This window comes from Zootoca vivipara, chromosome 3 (genome assembly GCF_965207765.1).
Source record: "Zootoca vivipara chromosome 3, rZooViv2.hap1.1, whole genome shotgun sequence".
Taxonomy (NCBI): Eukaryota; Metazoa; Chordata; class Lepidosauria; order Squamata; family Lacertidae; genus Zootoca; species Zootoca vivipara.
Genome location: NC_142586.1, coordinates 114,967,456 through 114,993,593, shown reverse-complemented (window position 1 = coordinate 114,993,593; position 26,138 = coordinate 114,967,456). Strand labels below are relative to the sequence as shown.

The following is a 26,138-nucleotide window of genomic DNA, read 5'->3' as shown; positions in this document are numbered from 1 at the left end:
TTATTTTGTTTTGAAAAAGCAAGAAGCTTCAAGGAAGAACAACAAATAACAATCTGATTCGTAATGAAATAAAAGAAGCAGATTTGTTAATTGGGAGCGGGGTGGGGGGTGGGGTAGCCGGTAGAATTAATTAACTCTGCACAACCCGATCAATCCTGTCGGAGGGTGGAAGCAACAGGCATTTCCTGTTTTGCTGGAATCGCGAACCAGGAGAGAAGCAGGGCTTATGAGAAAAGCCCCGAGGCCTCCCCGCAGCCCGTTGCTCACCCAGGAATACGTTGGCAGAGCCCTCACTTTTTGCAACCCGGTGTCAAAGGAAGTTCAAAGCCCGGGGAGCTGAGAACTTGTCCGGGGGGGGGGGGGTAGCTTTCAGTTCGTCCTTGTGGCAGAACAGTTGTGTGGCAGCAACTAGATTACAGACAGTAGCCCTGAATTCCTTATAGCTCTGGTCTCCGTGTCGGGACCTCCTAATCGGGGGTCACCAACATGGCACCCACAGGCACCTCCTGTGTCCGTACAGTAACATTGGATCTCACATGCATTTAGCCTGCGTGATTTCAACCACACGCGCTTTGGGGGGCTGGTGTCAAGGCTTTAGGGAATTACGATCCCTCCCCCGGTGGCAAGCCAAACAGATAACCGAAAAGAGTTCTTACCACGTAATTTATTCAGTATTCACAGAGAGAGACAAAGGAACACTGTCTCTATTCAATAATGGCGCTGCTCCAAGTAAATCCCATCCCCCCTCCCTCTCCCTTATTCTACGTCAGGGGGTCAGCAACCTTTTTCAGCCATGGGCTGGTCTACCGTCCCTCAGACCATGTGGGGGGCCAGACTATATTTTGGGGGAAAAATAGGAATCAATTCCAATGCTCCACAAATAACCCAGAGGTGCATGTCAAATAAAAGCATACATTCTACTCATGTAAAAACGCCAGGCAGGCTCCACAAATAAGCCAGAGATGCATTTTAAATAAAAGGACACATTCTACTCATGTAAAAACATGCCGATTCCTGGACTGTCTGCGGGCCAGATTGAGAAGGCAATTGGGCCAGATCCGGCCCCCGGGCCTTAGGTTGCCTACCCCTGTTCTACGTCATTCCTGCGCCGGCTGAACTGAGCTTTCTGTCTCTGAATTTTCTGTTCTATCACCCTTGGTACCCGCCTAGTTCTGGGAGAGGGGGGCTCAGGAATGCTCTTCAAAGACACCGAGTCTGCCAGCTCACTCTCCCCCAGTGCTTCTTCTTCCTGCTGCTCCCTCAGCTCCCCCAATGTTTCCCAGCTTTTACCCTCTGCAGCCTCTGAACTCTGCAAACCAGAGGTGCGGGGGGGGGGGGGCGGCAGCGGTGGCTCCCACTGTTCCTCCTCAGCCCAGCCCCTGACACCTGGCTGGTTGAAATTGCATAATAATAATAATAATAATAATAATAATAATAATAATAATTTATTTATATCCCGCCCTCCCCGTCCAAAGTCGGGCTCAGGGCGGCTAACATCAGATCTATAACATTAGTATAAAATTGAACAATAAATCCCAAGCGAGGCAGGGGGTTTTAAAGCTCTTTTTTGTGCCGGGTCTGCTTGGGGTTACCTGGCATATAAAGAGCTTTTAAGCTCATTGCTTTGCTTGGGGGGGGGACGGACGGACAAGGCCCTTTCAGCGCATCAGCCCTCGGAGACTAGAGACGCTCGCAAGGCGGGGGGGGGGAGGGTTGTGTATATATCTCAGAACATATGTAAGATGCGGTTGTAATGTACCTCCACCAGCATCTCACCTGCTGGCTGGAACCAATGGACGCTGAAGTCCAAAACGTTTTGGAGGGCACCAAGTTGGGAAAGGCTACCCTAAACTCTGGGTGCAGTGGTGTTTCAGAGGCCCACCTCTCTTCAGAGCAGTGCTTGTCAAAGGGCGTGGCAGGAGAGGGTGACAGGACCAGCGGGAAGATTCAAGGACAATTGACGGAGAAGTGTAGTATCAAAATACTTTTTGGGGGGGATATACAACCAGATGTGGGTGGTGTTGTGGGTTAAACCACAGAGCCTAGGGCTTGCCGATCAGAAGGTCAGCGGTTCGAATCCCCACGACGGGGTGAGCTCCCGTTGCTCAGTCCCTGCTCCTGCCAACCTAGCAGTTCGAAAGCACATCAAAGTGCAAGTAGATAAATAGGTACCGCTCCAGCAGGAAGGTAAACGGCGTTTCCATGTGCTGCTCTGGTTTGCCAGAAGCGGCTTAGTCATGCTGGCCACATGACCCGGAAGTCGTACGCCAGCTCCCTCGGTCAATAAAGCGAGATGAGTGCCGCAATCCTAGAGTCATCCGCGACTGGACCTAATGGTCAGGGGTCCCTTTACCTTTTTACAACCGGATGCAGTACTCAAGCCTCTCTTCAAGAGCACTGCCTATTTTTCCATACTTTTCCATGATCTGTTGTTGTGTGCAGGGATTTTCAACTCTGACAAGCATGAAAGATCAGAAAAGAGAATGGCTTCTTTGTGTTGATAAGGAAATGAGAGTTTGTTTCTCTCAAATTAGACCTAACATAATTGAGGTTACATGGTGAAAGCAAACTCACACCTCTCGCGGAGTTCGTATAAATACTTAAGGTACATATGTAAGAGGCTCATTTATATTTTAGGCCGGATTCAGGTTCTTAGGTAGCTTTTATACTTTCTGGATGCCCCACAATCATATTTATAAAGTAGCTGTATTCTGTGTATAAAATTAAGCACTGCCAGGAGCTGTTCTTTTTCACTTTCCAAAAACTTTGGTCTGGCGCGAGCCAATTTTTATTCTGAAAGTGTGGCCCAGAGAAAAAATGTTTGAGAACAACTGCTTTAGATGGTGACGCACATTACTTCACCTGCTTCAAAATGTTATAAGCCAGATCTGCTGGGTGTGTGGTTTTTCTTCTTTTGCAGGGCTCTTGACACTTTCAGAAGGTAAAATTAATTTTTTTTGGTTTTCCGAAAGGACTTTATGTGCTTCTTCACCAAACGTAGACGTACCAAGCCAAATGTTGTCCCGTTACAAAAATAATAGCAAGCCCGAATTCCTCACACCCCAAAAAGGTATTTTAAAGACCCCTCACTGAAGAAATGTGCAAAAATTATGTTTCACCCCCTAAAACGACACGTCCTAATGCTGGACCACAATTCCAGTTCTTGCCGATCCTCATCCATGGTGGCTACGGCCAGTGGCAGCTATAGTTTCACAACATGTGGAGGGTGACAGATGTCCCCCCCTCCCTGGCTTGGCCTTTGGCTCAGAGAAAACCCTGGACTGTTAGGACTAGTACACACTTTGTCTCAACATCACAGCTGGCTTGAAGCAAAACAAATACCAAAAATTAGTGAGCGGCAGGGGAAATTATTCAGCTATTTAGATCTAGCGAAACTAACAGATTCAATTCGAGGTTGTAGTAACCAGAAATTCTATCAAAGCTGGGAAAAATTGGGGGGTTATATGAAGAAACAGTGCCCTACACCAAAATCCTGGATTTACTTCTAACGTTCTGTATTGTTCGCAAATATTATAATTACAAGAGGGAAGTATCAGGGAAGTATACTATGGTAATGGAAGCAGCAACTAGTTAAATATTTAATTAACCCGATCTTAACTATCTGACGAAGTGTGCATGCACACGAAAGCTCATACCAAAATAAAAACTTAGTTGGTCTTTAAGGTGCTACTGAAGGAATTTTTTTATTTTAATTAACCCGAGATGATGATAAGCGGAAGTTTAATGGTTGGAGAGGATAATTTTGTTTGTTTTGCTTGTTATGTTTATTTATTGTATGATTTGTTTAATATGATTTAGATTGAGTAAAGGTAATATACAGATAAGTTCAGTGGATTTTTGCATTAGATTTTATTCATATTTTTATTTGTAAGTTTGGTTATATGGTGATTTGTATGATTTGTTTGTTTTGATTTGAATTTCAATAAAGTTTATTTTTTAAAAAAAAGCAAAACAAACCACAACTCCCAGTTTGGAGATGACCGTAACTGCAAGGCCTGTGGCCCGTTCCTCCTGATGGCTAGGAAAAAAGGGCCTCTTGCGCATTCGTCACAAGCCATTTATTAGAGTTTACTGTGATGTGAAAACTCTGTCATATTGCTGATGTCCCTGGTATACAACTGGGCGTCGGAAATCCTTGCAGGTCTGGCGATCATACCACCCAGAGACCTGCCACGAGGTCCCCACCTGCCGTTTGCCCTCCCCAGGCTCAACCACGTTTCGTGGCAGTGAATTGCGTCGAGCTGCTCATGCGTGTTGCTCGGAAGTCCCCTGGGACCGTAGATCAGCGTTACGGGACAGACTTAAGCGGCTACAAGAACGACAAGCACCTCAAGCTGTTGTAACATTCTGTTCTCAATTTGTATTTTCTGTCCAAAAGGGGGAGGGAGGCACACCCTCAGGATTGCTTCCCCACCCCCCCCTGCCCCGGGCAAAAAGGCCACCGCAGGCGTCCCTTGCCAAAAGGAAGTTGCAGCTCCTGGCCCCCGTGTTTGTATGGAGGTGCGGCTGGGCCGGGAAGCTGGCAGGTTCCTTACGAAATGCGCCGTAAATCTGAGCCAAGCCGACTGCCCGTGATCAAGATAGAAGGGCATGCTGGGACACGGGGTTCTCACGGGGCACTCGCCTCTGCAAGGGCAATGCCACCCCTGGGCCAACTTTTGAACTTTTGTCCTGCAATGCAACAGCTTGTGCCCAGGCGCGTCAGTCTTGGTGGGTAAGGAAGGGTATGCTCAGCCACGCTGATTCTGCTCTCTGGGTCTGCTTCCCCCCCCCTGCTTACTGGTTCCTAGTTTGACCCCTAGAGCTTCAAGTTAAAAAAGGATCTAGTAGGAGGCGATAGCAAAGGTGACTATGGGGTTGTGGCGCTCATCTCGCTTTCAGGCCGAGGGAGCTGGCATTTGTCCACAGACAGCTTTCCGGGTCATGTGGCCGGCATGACCAGGCCACTTCTGGCGCAATGGAACACTGAAACCAGAGCAGCGTACAGAAACGCCATTGACCTTCCCGCCACAGTGGTACCTATTTATCTACTTGTGCTGGCGTGCTTTCGAACTGCTAGGTAGACAGGAGCTGGGACGGAGCAGCGGGAGCTCACCCCGTTGTGCGGATTCGAACTGCCAACCTTCTGATCGGCAAGCCCAAGAGGCTCAGTGGTTTACACCACAGCCGCTACCCTCATCCCTGATAGCAAAGGCATAGGAATGTAACAAGAGCCTGCTGAATCAGGCCCATGGCCCATGTGGTGGATTGGGCTCATGGCCCCCCTCCTTGTGGTTTCCAACAACTGGTCTTCAGGAGCCTAGACATAGTGGCTAAGAGCCACTGACATCCCAATCCCCCATGAAGACTCTAATCCTCTTCTAAAGCCATCCAAGTTGGTGGCCACCACTGCCTCCTGTGGAAGGGAGTTCCACAGTTTAACTATGTGCGACATGAAGGAGGACTTTCTTACCTGTCCTCAGCCTCAGTTTCATTCAATGTCCGCAACTCCTAGTGTCATGAGATGGAACTTTTCTCTACACCTTTTCTCTATGCCATGCATTGTTTTGCAAACTTCTACCGCGTTGCCTCTCGCTCCCCCTTTCTCCGAACTAAAACTAAAACAACAGACTGGAACAACCTTAAACAACAATAACCTTAAAATCATAGTATGTTTCTGCAGGAGAGGAGTTATGGCTTTGCTTTGCTTTTATATTTGCCTTACTATGTATTCTGTGTTCTCATTGTGTTTTTTTTTTTTTTTGTGAACTGCCCTGTGATCTTCGGATGAAGGGCAATATAAGAATTTACTAAATAATGGTAATAATAATTTTGTTTTCCCTGGTGCATTTTTTAAAAGGGGGGTATGTTATGCGGGGGGCATAATGTAAGGATACACTGTGTGCAGAGGCTCAAGATTTTACTTACTTTGCTTATTTTCTCCCTCTAAATACTCAATATCCCACCCTTTGTATGTAGACATCAGGGCTGCTTTCAACAACAGCATCTCCAGTCGATGAATCCCAAGCGGCAGGGCCGAGAAAGGCCCCTGAAAATGAGGCTATAGAAAGATGCCTGCCAGCCAGCAGAGGCAACACAAGCCTAGATGGACTAATGGCTTGACTTGGTAGGAAGCACCTTATGCCAAGGACCAGTAGCTTAGGGGGCTCAGAATCATAGAGTTGGAAGAGACTACAAGGGCCATCCAGTCCAACCCCCTGACAAGCAGGAAACACCACCAAAGCATTCTTGGCATATGCCTGTCAAGCCTCTGCTTGTTGTTGTTGTTGTTGTTGTTGTTGTTGTTTAGTCGTTTAGTCGTGTCCGACTCTTCGTGACCCCATGGACCATAGAACGCCAGGCACTCCTGTCTTCCACTGCCTCCCGCAGTTTGGTCAAACTCATGTTCGTAGCTTCGAGAACACTGTCCAACCATCTTGTCCTCTGACGTCCCCTTCTCCTAGTGCCCTCAATCTTTCCCAACATCAGGGTCTTTTCCAAGGATTCTTCCTCTTCTCATGAGGTGGCCAAAGTATTGGAGCCTCAGCTTCACGATCTGTCCTTCCAGGGAGCACTCAGGGCTGATTTCCTTAAGAATGGATAGGTTTGATCTTCTTGCAGTATGGGACTCTCAAGAGTCTCCTCCAGCACCATAATTCAAAAGCATCAATTCTTCGGCGATCAGCCTTCTTTATGGTCCAGCTCTCACTTCCATACATCACTACTGGGAAAACCATAGCTTTAACTATACGGACCTTTGTCGGCAAGGTGATGTCTCTGCTTTTTAAGATGCTGTCTAGGTTTGTCATTGCTTTTCTCCCAAGAAGCAGGCGTCTTTTAATTTCGTGACTGCTGTCACCATCTGCAGTGATCAAGGAGCCCAAGAAGGTGAAATCTCTCACTGCCTCCATTTCTTCCCCTTCTATTTGCCAGGAGGTGATGGGACCAGTGGTCATGATCTTGGTTTCTTTGATGTTGAGCTTCATACCATATTTTGCGCTCTCCTCTTTCACCCTCATTAAAAGGTTCTTTAATTCCTCCTCGCTTTCTGCCATCAAGGTTGTGTCATCTTGCATATCTGAGGTTGTTGATATTTCTTCCGGCAATCTTAATTCCGGCTTGGGATTCATCTAGTCCAGCCTTTCGCATGATGAATTCTGCATATAAGTTAAATAAGCAGGGAGACAATATACAACCTTGTTGTACTCCTTTCCCAATTTTGAACCACTCAGTTGTTCCATATCCAGTTCTAACTGTAGCTTCTTGTCCCACATAGAGATTTCTCAGGAGACAGATGAGGTGATCAGGCACTCCCATTTCTTTAAGAACTTGCCATAGTTTGCTGTGGTCGACACAGTCAAAGGCTTTTGCATAGTCAATGAAAGCCTCTGCTTAAAGACCTCCAAAGAAGGAGACTCCACCACACTTCTTGGCAGCAAATTCCACTGCCGAACAGCTCTTACTGTCAGGAAGCTCTTCCTAATGTTTAGGTGGAATCTTCTTTCTTGTAGTTTGAATCCATTGCTCCGTGTCCGCTTCTCTGGAGCAGCAGAAAACAACCTTTCACCCTCCTCTCTATGACATCCTTTTATATATTTGAACATGGCCATCATATCACCCCTTAACCTTCTCTTCTCCAGGCTAAACATACCCAGCTCCCTAAGCCGTTCCTCATAAGGCATTGTTTCCAGGCCTTTGACCATTTTGGTTGCCCTCTTCTGGACTCGTTCCAGCTTGTCAGTATCCTTCTTGAACAGTGGTGCCCAGAACTGGACACAGTACTCCAGGTGAGGTCTGACCAGAGCAGAATACAGTGGTACTACAGTGGAACCTTGGTTTATGAACACCTCGGTTTACGAATTTTCGGTTTATGAACGCCGCGGACCCATCTGGAACGGATAAATTCACTTTCCATTACTTTCAATGGGAAAGTTTGCTTCAGTTTATGAACAGACTTCCGGAACCAATTGTGTTCATAAGCCGAGGTACCACTGTATTACTTCCCTTGATCTAGATGCTATACTCCTATTGATGCAGCCCAGAATTGCATTGGTTTTTTTAGCTCATTGTCTTGTATTCAAATCCCACTTGTGGGTTTACCATGGTGTGAACAGGATGTTGGACCAGATGAGCCATTGGCCAAATCCAGAAGGTTCTACATATGCTCAGCGCCTTTGTCTATGTATGGTTTTGTTTCGACCCATGCCGGCACCAGATGGCAGGTGGGCAGCCCCAACCTGCTGCCCAAAAGTGGCCTGGGGAGGGTGGAAGAGAGAAGAATCCCATCTAGCTGTGTGATCCATTTCCATGCTGCCTCAAAAAGCCACTGCCGTTCAGACAATGCTGAGCTAGGCAGGGCAAGGGCCTGACTTGGTGCAAGGCGGTTTCTTTTAAATCGCAGCTAAGGGAGGAGAGCCAAGAAGGAGACGGAAATACTGCAGAGCCAGGAAAGGTGTCATTGCGGAGGCGAAATCCTGACCTGGGAGAGGAAGTCTCTTACGACCCTTCCTGTCCAGCAGAACCTGATTGGTTGGCCTGGGTGGGCGGGGCCCCTGGGATGAAATTCTACATCAGGAAGGTAAGACCCCGCAGATAATACAAGGCTGGCAACACAATGCAGCCGACAGAGAAGAACTTCAACCCCGGGCATCTCAGCTAGCAGGACTGGCAGGTTTGTCCTTCGCAAACTTGACACCCTCCTACAAGGCACAGTACAAAATGTTTGGGGCAGGCAGGTGGGCGAAGGCTGGAGGAGACACTGGCACACCAAAGGAGCCCATGTGGCAATGCTATGCGAAGCAGCTTTCAGATGCTCGGCACCCGGGATGCCCTGCTCTGCCAAGAGGCTACGGTTGACCTCTCCTTGGCTCATTCCTGACAGCCGTTTGAAACACCACTGCCTCCAAATGACCTCGATGGTCAAGTGTCCCTAAACGCTGGGTCACTCCTGCAAGACTCCTCCCAAAAAATCACACTCCTCTCTCCGGTTCTAACTTAAGTACCATCTGAGCTGAAGAACGAAGGCAAATATAAGTCTCTCCTTGCCAGCCTTCTTAACTTTCCATCTTGGGAAACGTCTTAAAACAAAGTGCAGCAAGGCGTTTCGGATTTGCGCTGGTCAAAACTAAAATACTTTTGGACGGGCACGGCTGTTATTATCAGAAAGTTTCTTGGGATCAAAAAAAATGAAAACAAAACAAAAGCACCGCCCTGTCCCACTGCTCCCTGGCCAGCTCTCTGCATTGCTTCCCAAAACAAGGAGTGACCCACTTTCGCCTCTTTGGCCTCTGAAGTCGTGGGGTGAGTGGGGGGAGAAGAAGAAAAAAATCTCCCGCCTTGCAGACGTTCCGGGCCCCCCGTTTGAAGTCCCGGCTGTCGGGAGATGGTCAGTTTACGTCTCCCGATCCTAGGACAGGAAAAGGATGCACTCTCGACGAGCACATGTGCTCTGCCGAGATAAGGACAAAGACTTCTGTCCTGGGAGCCTTATCGGCTTTTCCGGCTACTCTCCCGGCGCAGACGCACCACACCAAGGCTGGCAAGGCGAGCTTTTCGCTTGCTCGGACGAGATTGCTGGCAGGGGGTTGGGGTGGGCGGAAGAGGCCAAGCCGGTCGAAAGTGAACGATTTCCCCACGCACCTCTAAAACCAGAAAGGGGTGGACTTCGTGGTTTCTCAGCACGCTCGATCTGGAGGGAACGACTTTCCCCCAAAACCACAACAATACGCTCTGCTCCCTAGGCCTGAACTTCCTCTTGATATCCAGCAGTTTCCCTCTCTTGTTAAAAATTAATTTTCTATTTCCCATTCCAAACTGCAACGCAACAGTCGTATTGTTTGGATATAAATATAAACATAAACATAAAGTACCCCCTCCCCCACAATGAACAGAATTTCAAGATTCAGATTTCATTTCCTTAAAAGACAATATATTCTACAAGTAGGATCAAGAATAGTCTTTTAACATAATATTCAATCTACTCTAATACAATTTTTTTCCTTTACAGCGTTCAGTTTTCTATAGGCTGGAATCAAAACAAATGACTACATTAATCAGAGCCACATCTTGTTTTTCTTAATTCACCTAACCCTTCTTCAAATGACCCTATTTCCCCTTTATAATAATAATAATTTCAATATTTATACCCCACCCATCTGTTGGAACTGATCTATCATTTGTTTACGGGTTTTATAAATATCCAGCCTTCTTTCTCAAAAAGTGGATTATTAGGGGAAAGGTTAATTGGATAAATTATGGGGTGTGAACGACAATTGGACCCATCACTATGTTTTTATGATAGATCAGAGGGTTTTGATTTCACATAGGTTCACAGAATCAGAGAAGCGTAGAGCTGGGACCCCCAAAAGTCATCTAGATCAACCCCCTGCAATGCAGGTCCTTAACATTCTCCACTGGGAAGATATAGGGCTGCATCAAAAGAGGACGTTCTGGAAGGGGCACTGCTGTGTGACCCCCACCACACAGGAGCTGGCAGAAGACTGAGTGCGTTGTTGCTTAAGGCCCTGCACAAGAGGCTGCATGATACCTTAGAATTGCAGAGTTGGAAGGGACCCCAAGGGTCATCTAATCCAACCCCCTGCAATGCAGGAATCTCAAGTGAAGCATCCATGGCAGATGGCCATCCAACCTCTGCTTAAAAACCTCCAAGGAAGGAGAGTCCACCACCTCCCAAGGGAGACCGTTCCGCTGTCGAATGGCTCTTACTGACTGAAAGTTTTTCCTGATGTTGAATTAGAATCTCTTTTCTTGGAGATGATGATGATGATTATCACTATTTATTAGATTGGCCTTATGTTGGCCTTGAGCTGACCTAAGCATACCTTTGGATTTCAGTACTCTTTCCGCATGCTTAGATGTCTCAAACGGGGTGGACCTTGGTAATATGGCGCCCTCTGCGAGGCCAAAATCTGATGCCCACTTCTCAGCCCTCTCAGTGCCTTTCCCAAGCTGGGAAAGCAAGGCGCCGGGCTTGGGAAAGGAGGTGTGAAGGCTCTGGCAGGGTCCTGGAGCCTTCCCGTCTCCTTCCTAAAGCTGGGCAAGAACTAACTAGGCTTTGGGAAGGAGGTGGGAGGACTCTAGGACCTTGCCAGAGGCCCCACACCTCCTTCCCAAAGCAAGCACTTACCAGTCTTTGGGAAGGAAGTCCCTCAGCTCAGCACCCTGTGTGGGGAAACTCGTCACACTGCCCCAAATCCACCTCTGGACCATTGTACCTGGGCCAAGATGGTGGCTCTGTAATGGGTGCGCTTGTTGCTGTCAAACAGCAGAGCTTTCTCTGCTGTGGCCTCCGGATGACGCCACAGAAAAAACTCTAGAAACATTCCACGCTTCTGGCTTTGTGAAGGCTGCGTGAGACTTAAGGTGGGCCTTCAAACTTGATGTCAGCCTGATTTGCTGACATTTGGATTTGGTTTTGTTGTGGCTTTGTTGTGTATTGGGTTTGTTAGCTTTTAAATTGGATTTCACTGTTGCATTTCTATCGATCTGCAAGCTGCCTCGAGCGAAGGAGAGGCAGGATGGAAGGAAACTATACAGATAAGCGTGATTAGGAATACGTGTGTGGGCAAGATGGAAGAGAATCAGCAGAAAGTTTACTTTAAAAAAAAAAATTACCAAGGCTTTTGGGTGGGTGCAAGCAAAAAAAACGAGGATGCACACTGACAATTTTCAAACGATGAAGAAAGATTTAGAAAGCAGAGGGGAAGCTTTTTGTGAAACATCAAAATTCTAGTCCTCATGACTCGCAGGGTGAAAAATCTGCATCTTGCTCTCCAGCATCTCTTTTGTCCTATACCACTTGATCTCCCCCCGTGCCAGGCAGGGTATGGGAATGGGTGCCATTTTAATTGACACAACTTGCCAAGTGGAGGGCTCAATTTTTATTTTTACTGTACAGACTTGTACATAGAGTGATGCTTAATAGCTGCGATCAGGGCTGCTTGAAGTCAATGCCAAGAGGAGTCCTCGTTAAGCAAGTCAGCAACATTGCTTCGTTTGCATAAGCCTGCCTGCTTTGCATGCTTTACAAACCTTTTTAATTACAGGTAGGTAGCCGTGTTGGTCTGGGACGAAGTAAAATAAAAAAATTCCTTCAGTAGCACCTTAAAGACCAACTAAGTTTTTATTTTGGTATGAGCTTTCGTGTGCATGCACACTTCTTCAGATACAGTGAAATAGGGGTCCCCAGGCACTTATATAGAGAAGGGGTGGGGAGGGTTGGGGGTGGGGAGGGGAGATCACTCAGAAGGGTGGTGGAAGTGGGTGATTGACTGACTGATAGCTGTTGATGACCGAAAACGACTGCAAATGGTTTTGCATGAAAAAGCAAGGGTTGAGATGGCTGAAGATCGCTTATCATGTATAATGAGATAAGAATCCAATATCTCTGTTCAAACCAGGTCCCTCCATTGTTTTGAGCTTGGTGATAAGTTGTAATTCAGCAACTTCTCTTTCCAGTCTATTTCTGAAATTCTTTTGTAGTAAGACAGCTGCTTTGAGATCTTGTATAGAATGTCCTGGGAGATTGAAGTGTTCTCCTACTGGTTTCTCTGTCTTGTGGTTCCTGATGTCAGATTTATGTCCATTTATCCTTTGGCGTAGGGTTTGGCCTGTTTGTCCAATATAGAGAGCTGAAGGGCACTGTTGGCATTTGATGGCATACACAATGTTAGAAGATGAGCAATTAAATAGTCCTGAGATGGTATGTTGGATGTTGTTGGGGCCAGTAATGATGTTGTCCGGGTGTATGTGGCAGCAAAGTTGGCATCTGGGTTTATTGCAGGCTCTGGTACCAGAGCCTGCAATAAACTAATAGAGTTCTGTCAAGAGAACAAGCTGGTCATCACAAACACTCTCTTCCAACAACACAAGAGACGACTCTACACATGGATATCACCAAATGGGCAGCATCGAAATCAGATTGATTATATTCTCTGCAGCCAAAGATGGAGAAGCTCTATACAGTCAGCAAAAACAAGACCTGGAGCTGACTGTAACTCAGATCATCAGCTTCTTATAGCAAAATTCCAGCTTAAACTGAAGAAAGTAGGAAAAACCACTGGGCCAGTAAGATACAATCTGAATCAAATCCCTTATGAATACACAGTGGAAGTGAGGAACAGGTTTAAGGATTTAGATTTGGTGGACAGAGTGCCTGAAGAACTATGGATGGAGGCTCGTAACATTATACAGGAGGTAGCAACGAAAACCATCCCAAGGAAAAGGAAATGCAAGAAGGCAAAATGGCTGTCCAACGAGGCCTTACGAATAGCGGAGGAGAGGAGGCAAGCAAAATGCAAGGGAGATAGGGAAAGATACAGGAAACTGAATGCAGATTTCCAAAAAACAGCAAGGAGAGATAAGAGGGTCTTCTTAAATGAGCAATGCAAAGAAATAGAGGAAAACAATAGAATGGGGAAAACCAGAGATCTGTTCAAGAAAATTGGAGATATGAAAGGAACATTTCGTACAAAGATTACCATAATCAAGGACAAAAGTGGTAAGGACCTAACAGAAGCAGAAGACATCAAGAAGAGGTGGCAAGAATACACAGAGGAATTATACCAGAAAGATATGGAGGTCTCGTACACCCCAGGTAGTGTGGTTGCTGACCTTGAGCCAGACATCTTGGAGAGTGAAGTCAAATGGGCCTTAGAAAGCACTGCTAATAACAAAGCCAGTGGAAGTGATGATATTCCAGCTGAACTATTTAAAATTTTAAAAGATGATGCTGTTAAGGTGCTACACCCAATATGCCAGCAAGTTTGGAAAACTCAGCAATGGCCAGAGGATTGGAGAAGATCAGTCTACATCCCAATTCCAAAGAAGGGCAGTGCCAAAGAATGCTCCAACTACCGCACAATTGCGCTCATTTCACACGCTAGCAAGGTTATGCTTAAAATTCTACAAGGCAGGCTTAGGCAGTATGTGGACCGAGAACTCCCAGAAGTGCAAGCTGGATTTCGAAAGGGCAGAGGAACCAGAGACCAAATAGCAAACATGCGCTGGATTATGGAGAAAGCTAGAGAGTTCCAGAAAAACGTCTACTTCTGCTTCATTGACTATGCAAAAGCCTTTGACTGTGTCGACCACAGCAAACTATGGCAAGTTCTTAAAGAAATGGGAGTGCCTGATCACCTCATCTGTCTCCTGAGAAATCTCTATGTGGGACAAGAAGCTACAGTTAGAACTGGATATGGAACAACTGATTGGTTCAAAATTGGGAAAGGAGTACGACAAGGTTGTATATTGTCTCCCTGCTTATTTAACTTATATGCAGAATTCATCATGCGAAAGGCTGGACTAGATGAATCCCAAGCAGGAATTAAGATTGCTGGAAGAAATATCAACAACCTCAGATATGCAGATGACACAACCTTGATGGCAGAAAGTGAGGAGGAATTAAAGAACCTTTTAATGAGGGTGAAAGAGGAGAGCGCAAAATATGGTCTGAAGCTGAACATCAAAAAAACCAAGATCATGGCCACTGGTCCCATCACCTCCTGGCAAATAGAAGGGGAAGAAATGGAGGCAGTGAGAGATTTTACTTTCTTGGGCTCCTTGATCACTGCAGATGGTGACAGCAGTCACGAAATTAAAAGACGCCTGCTTCTTGGGAGAAAAGCAATGACAAACCTAGACAGCATCTTAAAAAGCAGAGACATCACCTTGCCGACAAAGGTCCGTATAGTTAAAGCTATGGTTTTCCCAGTAGTGATGTATGGAAGTGAGAGCTGGACCATAAAGAAGGCTGATCGCCGAAGAATTGATGCTTTTGAATTATGGTGCTGGAGGAGACTCTTGAGAGTCCCATGGACTGCTAGAAGATCAAACCTATCAATTCTTAAGGAAATCAGCCCTGAGTGCTCCCTGGAAGGACAGATCGTGAAGCTGAGGCTCCAATACCTTGGCCACCTCATGAGAAGAGAAGAATCCTTGGAAAAGACCCTGATGTTGGGAAAGATTGAGGGCACTAGGAGAAGGGGACGACAGAGGACAAGATGGTTGGACAGTGTTCTCGAAGCTACGAACATGAGTTTGACCAAACTACGGGAGGCAGTGCAAGACAGGAGTGCCTGGCGTGCTATGGTCCATGGGGTCACGAAGAGTCGGACACGACTAAACGACTAAACAACAACAACTGGTACCAGTGTCCATGTTAAGTCTGGTGGTTGTATTATTGTGGGTGATACATCTTCTAACATTGTGTATGCCATCAAATGCCAACAGTGCCCTTCAGCTCTCTATATTGGACAAACAGGCCAAACCCTACGCCAAAGGATAAATGGACATAAATCTGACATCAGGAACCAGAAGACAGAAAAACCAGTAGGAGAACACTTCAATCTCCCAGGACATTCTATACAAGATCTCAAAGTAGCTGTCTTACTACAAAAGAATTTCAGAAATAGACTGGAAAGAGAAGTTGCTGAATTACAACTTATCACCAAGCTCAAAACAATGGAGGGACCTGGTTTGAACAGATATATCGGATTCTTATCTCATTATACATGATAAGCGATCTTCAGCCATCTCAACCCTTGCTTTTTCATGCAAAACCATTTGCAGTCGTTTTCGGTCATCAACAGCTATCAGTCAGTCAATCACCCACTTCCACCACCCTTCTGAGTGATCTCCCCTCCCCACCCCCACCCCTCCCCACCCCTTCTCTACATAAGTGCCTGGGGACTTCTATTTCACTGTATCTGAAGAAGTGTGCATGCACACGAAAGCTCATACCAAAATAAAAACTTAGTTGGTCTTTAAGGTGCTACTGAAGGAATTTTTTTATTAAACCTTTTTAATGAAGATGATAACGGATCTGGAAGAATCACTGTACAGTATGGGGAAAGGTTGGAGCTGCGTTGGCCAACAAAAAGCGAAGGGGTTTGCTCGTGGTTCCTATCCGCCCTGCTTTTAAGCATCTGAATGGTAAATGAGGTGAACAGGTCCTTAGACAGGGATCCCAATTTGAATAATACAGCTTTGACATTTGAATATTAAAAGTGTGCAATATTTGAAACTGGTGTTGCAAATATATGTATCTTCTATGTCTCTTTTTCTGGCCTGACGGTCACCAAGATGGAGGAGCTGTCTTTCGCCAACCATTCTGAACTCCACCGACTGGGGCACCTCTGAAGATTTGGGGAGATGGTTCCCAAGATCGAGGATGTGATCCCTGCTCTGGATGCGAAACCAGTCAGTTTCAGTCACTCTCAATCTCTAGTTGGAAGGCTCTCCAATATCAAGGAAAGGAAACATTTGATCATACCACACTAGATGGACCAATGATCGGACTCAATATATAGGGAGATTCCTATGTTCCTCAAGACTGTTCCTTTCCTGCTCAGTCACAGAATATTTGTGGGCATTCTATGCCATCGCGAGGGTCAGGACAGCTCAGCAACAGACCTACAGGAGCTGACTTATAAACAAACAAGCAGCCCTTGACGGCCTTGCCTTGCCACTGGCTGCAATGCAGTGATGTCACAGAACGTCCACAAGCAACATCAAGCAGGCTGGGGAAGGGTGTGACCCTCCAGATGTTGCGGGACTGCAAGTCCCAGCATATCTTGCCATTTAGGCTACATTGAGCGGGGCTGATGGGAATTGGGAGTCCAACGATGAGATGAAACTGCTCAAATATCTCAAGGGCTGCCAGATGGAAGACAAGGCAAGCTCGTTTTCTGCTGCTCCAGAGGGTAGTACCCAAACCAATGGATTCAATTGACAAGAAAGGAGATTCTGACTAGACATTAAGAAGAACTTTCTGATGGTAAGAACTGTTTTGATAGTGGAATGGATGCCCTCCTTCCTTGGAGGTTTTTAAGCAGAGGTTGGATGGCCACCTGCCAGGGATTCTTTAGTTGTGGTTCCTGCATTGCAGGGGGTTGGACTAGATGACCCTCAGGGTCCCTTCCAACTTTATACAGTTCTGGTATTTTCTTCTTCTTTCTATACAGTTCACACAGGCATTAAGGCAACCGGTTGTTTCTTGGAAACACAGAGCCTCTGAGCACAGCATTAAGAAAGAGAGAGACAAGGGAGAAATATTCCTTCCTTTCCAGCGATTAAAGAGAAAGTATGCTGGGTCTGTGCAGCCAGCTCCCCGAAAGGAATCCAGTTTGTGTGTGTTTACATCGAGATATTGGGAGACCAGGACAGGAAAAGTTCGGAAAGCCAGCCAAGAAAAGAGAAGAGAAGAGAAGCCGGCCAATTTGAGACATTCTCCAGTCTCGGGAGCAAGCAGGAGCATTTGTCTTTGGAGAGCAGTAAAATAAACACAGGGGGCAAAACTGGGCCTTCATGGCTGTGCGCATGTTATTGCTGCCCCTTTGGGTGAATGAGCACGACGTTATTGGCGTCAGCAATGCCAAGGGACAGCAGCTACCATAACCCTCCACATTCGGTGGGGTTCTCTCAGCTGTGGGAGTCCCTGCCTGGGGGAAAGGAAGGATATAAACAAACATGACAGTGATAATAATAGCTGGACTTTGGAACTCACTCCCACTGGAGGCAGCGAGGGCCATCAACTTGGATGGCTTTAAAAGAGGATGGAGTCATTCATAGAGAAGGCCACCCATGGCTCCTAGCCACAATGGCTTTCTTTGTTCTGCCTCCGCAGCTGGAGGGGAAACCACAGGAGGGGAGAGCAGATCATGTGCTCAAATCCTGTTTGCGGGTTTTCCACAGCTATCCGATTGGCCACTGTGAGAAAAGGACCCGGCCCCTGAGATCATCCTCTGAGGCCCTTCTTCCGTGTGCCTCCTCCAAAATATGTCTGGAGGGTAGTAACATGAGAACAGGGTCTTTTCTGCAGTGGCTCCCATTTGTGGATTGCTCTCCCTAGGCTGGTTTGTCATTGTACATCTCTAGGCGCCAGGCTAAAACGTTCCTCTTCAGCCAAGCATTTGGCTGATTCACAGCCTTTTAAATGTATTTGTGGCATGGGGGTGTGTGTTACTGTCTCCCCCTATTTATTTGTGCTTTTAGCCTGTATTTTTCTCTTGGGAACCGCCCCAAGATCTTCAGAGGAAGGGCAGTATATACTTTTAAGAAATAAATAAAACTAGCCTGATCCAGCATTTTCTCGCTAAAATGATCACTGTGCCAGGCAAGGCAGTGGCTTCAAACATCAAAGCCGTGCCTATTATCTCTCCCTAGTGAACTATGACAATATAAATCCAGGCTGACAAGCTAAGTAGGCTTAAAAAAAGAAGAAATGCTTAATTTCTCCTGAAGGAACAGAAAAGCCCTATTTAGGCGTCCTTCTCTGTGCCAAGGCAGAGTGGGCAGTGGGGGTTGGAGAGGGCAAGTCTCTGAGGCAGGGTGGGGAGGAGAAGAGATGGAGGTCCCCCCCCCCTCGGAAAAAATGATTAAGGCAAGTCCCATGTTCCCAAATACTTAAAGGCAAGGAACAGAGGAATGGGCCCTCGCTTTAAATACCGGGCAGCAATTCAGGGAGGGGGGCGCCCATAATGTAGGCTTGGCTAAGCCCATAAATCACGGGGCACTAGCGCCAAGCTGCCACCCAGATCTCTTGGTGCACAAACAGCAGCAGTCTGCCCGGCATTCCCTCTGTTTGTGCAAGCCCTTCGCCGGCACCCACAGCGTCCTTGCTCGAGAACAACAGGCTGTTGGGGAAGGGAGCGGAGAGCTCTGGGGTGGCACGGCGGTTTAAGAGGTTGAGGTACCCGGGGATGCAGGGGCTCTGCTGGGAGAGCAGCCCCCTCCATCCGGCTGCAGAAGGGAAGGGAAGGGAAGCAGGCCAACTCCGTTGGCTGGCTACCAAGAGCTCTGGGGCGCTGCGGTGGTTTAAGAGGGCGAGCTGCAGAGACGCAAAGCCCACTGTTTGATTCTCACCTGGAATGCAAACTTGCAAAAATGGCCACAGGGGCAAAACAAAAAACGCACACACGCTCTCCCAGCGCCCCCGCCCCCCGGTGTGGGCAGCGGTAACATCAGGGTGCAGCAGAGGAAGAGAAGGGAAGCAGGGCGACTCCACTGGTTCATCCCAATCCCTTTCTTTTCCATATGGCATCTTTTTGGATTGTGAGACTGAGGGCAGGGGGTGTTGTCTTGGCCAGCTGTAAGCTGCTCTGGACTCACAGAACCATAGAGGTGGAAGGCGCCCCAAGGAGCATCTAGTCCAACCCACTTGCAATGCAGGAATAAACAGCTGTCCCATGCGGGGATCGAACCTGCAACCTTGGCATTATCAGCACCACACGCTAACCAACTGAGCTCATAACGCCAGCCAGGTCTCAAGCTATTTAGTTCCCTTGGCCTGCTTGCTTTCCAGCGAAGTTTGGTTGCAAGTTGCTTTGGGTCTTTCTCGGTAGAAAGGTGGGACAAAAGCTCTTTAATTAAGTTTGTTTATAGATAAGTAAATAGAAAGCAAGCAGGCCAGGGGGACTAAATAGCTCGAGAAATGGCTGGCGTGCATATGTCTGTGAGTGAGAGAAACCGATAGACAGGCAGGTTTGGAATCACATGCAATGAGGGAGGCTGACCTGCTTAACTAAGAACAGGTGCCAGGGTTCACCTTATTCCTCCTCCCTCCCAATACCTTTTTCCTCTTGTGCCTTGTGCTTTAGACTGTTAAGCCTAAGGTGGGGAACTCCATTATTAATCTTTGTAAGTAGCTGTGGGAACCTTTCTCCAGATGAAGACAAAAAGGCTTGGAATAAAAACAAACAGTGACGTAAAACCACCAGCAACTCAAGAACTCGCAGTACTGGCATGAACCTGCTGAAGCGCTGAGACCATCACAGATCCTGTCTCCAACTGCAGAGTTGGAAGGGGTCCCCAAGGGTCTCCTGCAATGAAGGAATCGCACGTAAAGAGCCCATGACAGATGGCATGCCAAAAAGTGCAAGTAGATAAATAGGTACCGCTGTGGCGGGAAGGTAAACGGCGTTTCCGTGCGGTCTGGTTTCTGTCACAGTGTTCCATTGCACCAGATTTAGTCATGCTGGCCACATGACACGGAAAGCTGTCTGTGGACAAACCCCGGCTCCCTCAGCCTGAAAGCGAGATGAGCGCCGCAACCCTATAGTCACTTTTGACTGGACTTAACTGTCCAGAGGTCCTTTACCTTGTTGTTGTTGTTTAGTCGTTTAGTCGTGTCCGACTCTTCGTGACCCCATGGACCAGAGCACGCCAGGCACTCCTGTCTTCCATTGCCTCCTGCAGTTTGGTCAGACTCATGTTGGTAGCTTCGAGAATACTGTCCAACCATCTTGTCCTCTGTCATCCCCTTCTCCTTGTGCCCTCAATCTTTCCCAACATCGGGGTCTTTTCCAGGGAGTCTTCTCTTCTCATGAGGTGGCCAAAATATTGGAGCCTCAGCTTCAGGATTTGTCCTTCCAGTGAGCACTCAGGGCTGATTTCCTTCAGAATGGATAAGTTTGATCTTCTTACAGTCCATGGGACTCTCAAGAGTCTCCTCCAGCACCATAATTACCTTACACGGGGTTACTTTACCTTACTTTACCTTACACAGGGTTATTCCACAACTCTGTGAGGTAGAAACTCTTGGGAATAAACAATCACCCGGCCACCTTCCCAGCTCAGCAAGAATTCCAATCTAAGACCTCCCTGAACCAAACACTCTTATCTCCTATGCTGGGGATATACATTATACTGGACCTCTACCTACTCATGAAGATAATTCTTATTTATTAAGGCTTGTTGTTGTTGTTGTAACGGCCACTTATCGGAGACTGCCGTACGGTCAAAGTGCCAAGGCTCCTGGCAGACAGCGGGATATTTGAAAACACTGAACAGGCTGCTGAATTTAATCGGTGGGACGGGACGTCAATTTCGTTAAAACAATAGATAAGGACGCAGGGCGGACATGGCACCTTGGGAGAAAAATCCATGGCAATTAATTACAGTGAAGCATTCCTTTGGCTTTTTTAAAAAATGAAATCTCAGGTTCTCTCCCCTCCAAGCCACCTCCGTCCCTTAAAAAAATAAAATAATTAAAACAAGGAAGGAGGGGGAGAAAATTGCTTTGCTGCCTGCAAGGGTTCAACCAGCGGGAGCCCGAGCTGTAATGAATACATGTCAGGGAGTCAACAGCTCAAATGATGCATTAAGTACAAACTGTCAAAACTGGAAGCAGCTATTTCACTTTCCAAGGGGGAACTGGCACTGCTCCTTCGCTCCCTCCTTGGCCTCCGCTTCCAGAGACAGAAAGGTCCGATTCAAAATTCCTTTACCTAAGCACACAGGAAGAGCCGCTGGCTGGATCAGGCCAATGGCCCATCTAGTCACAGAATCAGAGTTGTAGAGTTGGAAGGGACTAGAGGGTCGTCTAGTCCAACCCCCTGCCGTGCAGTGGCCAACCAGATATCTGTGGGGAACCTGCAAGCGGGACATGAGCACAAGAGCTCTACTCTCCCCTCCTGTGGTTTCCAGCAACTGGTATTCAGAAGCTGAACCCTGGGGGCAGAGCATAGCCACCCTGGCCAGTAGCCCTCTCCTCCACAAATCTGCCAGTGTGGTGTAGTGGTTAAGAGCGGTAGACTCCTAATCTGGGGAACTGGGTTCACGTCTCCGCTCCTCCACATGCAGCTGCTGGGTGACCTTGGGCTAGTCACACTTCTTTGAAGTCTCTCAGCCCCACTCACCTCACAGAGTGTTTGTTGTGGAGGAGGAAGGGAAAGGAGAATGTTAGCCGCTTTGAGACTCCTTCGGGGAGTGATAAAGCGGGATATCAAATCCAAACTCTTCTTCTCTTCTTATCATCTTTTAAAACCATCTAGAGAGTGGCCATCCTTGGGTCCTGTGGCAGTGAGTTCCACGGTTTAACTATGTGCAAATAAGCCATTTCTTTTATCTGTCCTGAATCTTCCAACATTCAGGTCCACTGGATGTCAACGAGTTCTAGTGCTATGACACTGGCTCCCTCCTTGATGTCTTTCTGCTGGCAGGTGAATACTGTTTAATTCCAACAGGCCTTTGGGGACTGACCTTTTATTTTATTTTAAGGGCTTTTGATAGTGCTGCACTGCTTTTACTATCTGTATGTTAACAGATTTGTTTCCTTGTACTGCTTTTATTGTGTAAAGAGTTTAATCAATTTTAAAATGTTTTTTCACCTTCTTGTTATTATTTATTAAATTTGTACGCTGCCCTTCATCCATAAGATCTCAGGGCGGTTCGCAACGCAGAAATACAAAATAAAACAACACAGGACACAGAATAAAAATAAGAGCGAAAGGAAACCAATAATCCCTTTTTGTACTTTTATCTGAGTTGTTCAAATCTGTGTTAAGCCGCCTTCAGTCCTGGTCCAGGAAAAAAGGCGGGATATAAATTAATATAGTAGAACCGTAGTAGTGCTGGAAGGGACCCTGAGGATCATCTAATCCAACCCCTTGCAATGCAGGTATATGCAGTTGCCCCATACAAGGATTGAACCTGCAACCTTGGCGTTATCAGCACCATGCTCTAACCAGCTGAGGTATGGGGGCTTGGTAGTAGTAGTAGTAGTAGTAATAATAATAAACATTAGTTGCTCCGCCCACTTTTGTCTCTGGCCCCGCCCACCACCGACACTTGCCCCCTGACCTTCTGCCAAAGGAAATGTGGCTGGGCTAGGCAGAGTTCCCCACTCCTGTCTTGGCAAAACCTCTCCTGTGGCTGCCCCCACAGAGGATTCTGCCCCACTCCCCCCCATTTCTCACGTGGCAACGAAGCCGTAAAAAGCAAAGGCAGCAAAAAACGGGATTGGGAAGGGAAGAAGGGGGGGGGGGAGTGCAAAAGCTAGAAGAGGAGGAGAAGAAACAGTGCTGGGCGAGAAGGGGGGGGGGGGAAGGAAGCCAGCTTTCCTCCAAAGCCCAGTTAAAAATGACTAAGTTTTCTTGATATATGAATTTACCGGGAAACCATTCATCAACCCGGCTGCTTACCTCCACGGAGGAGTCCCTCAACCCGAAGAGTCGTGTCATTCCCCTTTTGACTGATTAATTAGCCAATCAGGGGACATTTTTCACTGTGAGGCATGATGGGTTATCCCAGCTAATGTTTGGTCTCTAATGGCGACACATTACAGCCAACGTAGCTCTTTTAGCCTACAGAAGTGACCGAACGGGAAGGCAGGGTGATAAATCAAAAAGAGCAAACTCTCTCTCTCTCATATCCGCCCCCCCCCGGCCTCGGTTTCGCATTGGGCCCTAACAAACCCCCCAAGGAATGAGTGGCTTGAGGCGAGATTTTCCACCAAGGAAAAGGGTGGAGAGAGAGAGAGAGAGAGAGAGAGAGAGAGAGAGAGAGAGAGAGAGAGAGAGAGAGAGAGAGAGAGAGAGAGAAGAGAGGGAACAAAAAGTGCACATTCTGGGAAGGCAGTTTTCTGCGCAGCAATACATTTTACTCTCTCCTGATTACCCAAAAGGTTTTTAAAAGATTGGATCAGGTCAGGAGTTGGCTCACATGAGAACATAAGCAGAGCCCTGCTGGATTGGGCCAGTGGTCCACCTTGTCTAGCCCCCTGTTCTCACAAGCAGGATTCGGACACAGGAGCAGTCTCCCCCCCCTGCGGTTTCCAGCAACTGGTATTCAGAAGCACTGTAGAGGCAGAGGGTAGCAGCTGTCAAAATCTTCCATGCATTTGTCCTTCTTTTCAAGATGTTGTTGTTGTTTAGTCGTTTAGTCATGTCTGACTCTTCGTGACACCATGGACAAGAGCACGCCAGGCACTCCTGTCTTCCACTGCCTCCCGCAGCTTGGTCAAACTCATGTTCGTAGCTTCGAGAACACTGTCCAACCATCTCGTCCTGTCGTCCCCTTCTCCTAGTGCCCTCCATCTTTCCCAACATCAGAGTCTTTTCCAGGGAGTCTTCTCTTCTCATGAGGTGGCCAAAGTATTGGAGCCTCAACTACACGATCTGTCCTTCCAGTGAGCACTCAGGGCTGATTTCCTGCAGAATGAATAGGTTTGATCTTCTTGCAGTCCATGGGACTCTCAAGAGTCTCCTCCAGCACCATAATTCAAAAGCATCAATTCTTCCGCGATCAGCCTTCTTTATGGTCCAGCTCTCACTTCCATACATCACTACCGGGAAAACCATAGCTTTAACTATACGGACCTTTGTAGGCAAGGTGATGTCTCTGCTTTTTAAGATGCTGTCTAGGTTTGTCATTGCTTTTCTCCCAAGAAGCTTTTCAAGATATCCAGTGACATTAACCCCACGTGTGCATTTGGAGGTCAATTTCTTAACCCTTCACCATATATATTGGAGATGGGGGGAGGTTAGTGCTGCTGTCATGACCCATCTTGGAGCAAGAAGACCGATGCTCTACGCCCCTTGGTGGATCTTGTAGCCTTTCGATTCTATCCAGCTCCACGGAGCCCACGGAAAAACAAAAACAAAACGAAGGCAGCTTTCTAGTCCTCATGGAATACAGTCAATTGCTCCAAGCCCACAATGGCTGATGCACTGCCAAGTGGGATTGCCCCCCCCCCAACTGTCAGCTGGGGTAGCTCAGTCGGTAGAGCATGGGACTCTTAATCTCAGGGTTGTGGGTTTGAGCCCCACGTTTGGGCAAAAAGGATTCCTGCATGGCAGGGGGTTGGACTAGATGACCCTCAGGGTCCCTTCAAAACTCTTATGATTCTATGAGTCCCTGCTTGATGCCTACGACAACCACCAGGAAATGTGAGTCAGGAGAGGAAACCTGAGTGAGAAAATGTGTTTGTAATTAGGAAATTGCCTTAAGATGAGAGAATGTCATCCAGAAAAAGGTCCACTCAACATGACTAAACAAGGGAAGGGATCCGACGGGTCACTTTTCCACGCAGGCTGCTGACCACGTGCTTGAGAGGAAACCGGATCCCAATCAAGGATCATACGGCAAGCAGGGACTTGAAAGAAAGAAAGAGAAAGAGAGAGCGAGAGAGCGAGACAGGCACATTTGTTAGCGGGCCAGAGTCATGACTCCTTATTTTAGCAAGTACCTGTGAGCAAGCACTTCCTTGCCCTGCAAGACGATACCGGGATTATGTTTAGTCAGTTCTGACCCACAGCTTGTCCCCCAAATCCTACATCTCTTCCAGGAACACTTTTCGCAATTGATAAGGCCTTTTGTCAGGAAATACAGCTGGACGGAGGAAGGAGGAACTGAGAAGAAATTAATATATTACGTATGCATGTTCAAAAGAGAGGGGGGGGGAAGCATGAAATGGGTGGGGTCAAGGAAGTCCAACCAGAGAGGAACTAACGCCATTTGTTTTTCTCCCTTACAAGCAAGAAGATCTAAACAGAGGGGGAGCCCACATAAGGAAATTCCCCGATCCCAAGTCCAAGGAGAGCTCTAGACATTTTAAGGCAGAGGTCTCCGGAGAGACACGTCTAATGGCCAATCAATATTTTCAATTGCTTCATTGTCTCCTGCAGAAGCAGGGGGAAGAGGTGTTGACATTTCCTATTTAGGCCCGCTCAGATAGACACCTATTGTTTTGAGATATATAATATAAAAAGGAAAAAAGAGAGAGAGGAATACAGCCCCCCCTCAATTGCTTACTAATGACAGCTTCATTCAGCCTCACTATTTTCTCTCAAAGGAAGCAAGCTCTCAGAGAGGAACGAGGCCTGACATTTGCTAGTGGCGGTGGCAAGAAAAGAGGGGAGGCAGTGGGGGGGGGGCGTGTTACGTGGCACTGGGATAGGAACGGAAGTCCCCAGTGGGATGATACTTGGCTGGCCTTAAGCCTCCTCAAGATGGGTGGGAGGAAGAAAGAACAGGAAGATTTGCCTTTGTAGGGAAAGAGTCAGGTATAAGAGTTAATTCTAATAAATAACAGTTATTTATCCCAGCATTTAAGAGCTGGGATCGTAAGAACTCCAGAGAATCAGCATCAAGGACTTCCTCTTCCCATATGAACCTACCCGGACCTTGAGATCATCTTCCTAGGCCCTTCTTTGTGTGCTGTCTCCTCAAGAGGTCCAGAGGGTGGCAACACAGAACGGGGCCTTCTCTGCATTGGCTCCCCATCTGTGGAATGCACTCCCCAGGGATGTTCACCTGGCGACTTCATTACACACTTTTAGGCGCCATGAAAAAACGTTCCTTTTTAACCAGGCCTTTGGTTGATCTTATTGAATGTGGTT

The 26,138-nt window shown here is 47.2% G+C and overlaps 1 protein-coding gene and 1 long non-coding RNA gene across 5 annotated transcripts in view; one reads left to right on the top strand and one right to left on the bottom strand.

Moving 5' to 3' along the window:
- The window catches only part of LOC148686476 (PIN2/TERF1-interacting telomerase inhibitor 1-like), a 51,536-nt gene that overhangs the window by 12,052 nt on the left and 13,346 nt on the right, over window positions 1-26,138 (bottom strand). The window lies entirely within an intron of this gene.
- LOC148686471 (uncharacterized) overlaps window positions 5,748-26,138 on the top strand; it is a 425,644-nt gene continuing 405,253 nt past the window's right edge. The window contains exon 1 of the long non-coding RNA XR_015949248.1: window positions 5,748-5,764. This is a non-coding gene — a long non-coding RNA (uncharacterized LOC148686471). The remainder of the gene's footprint in view (window positions 5,765-26,138) is intronic.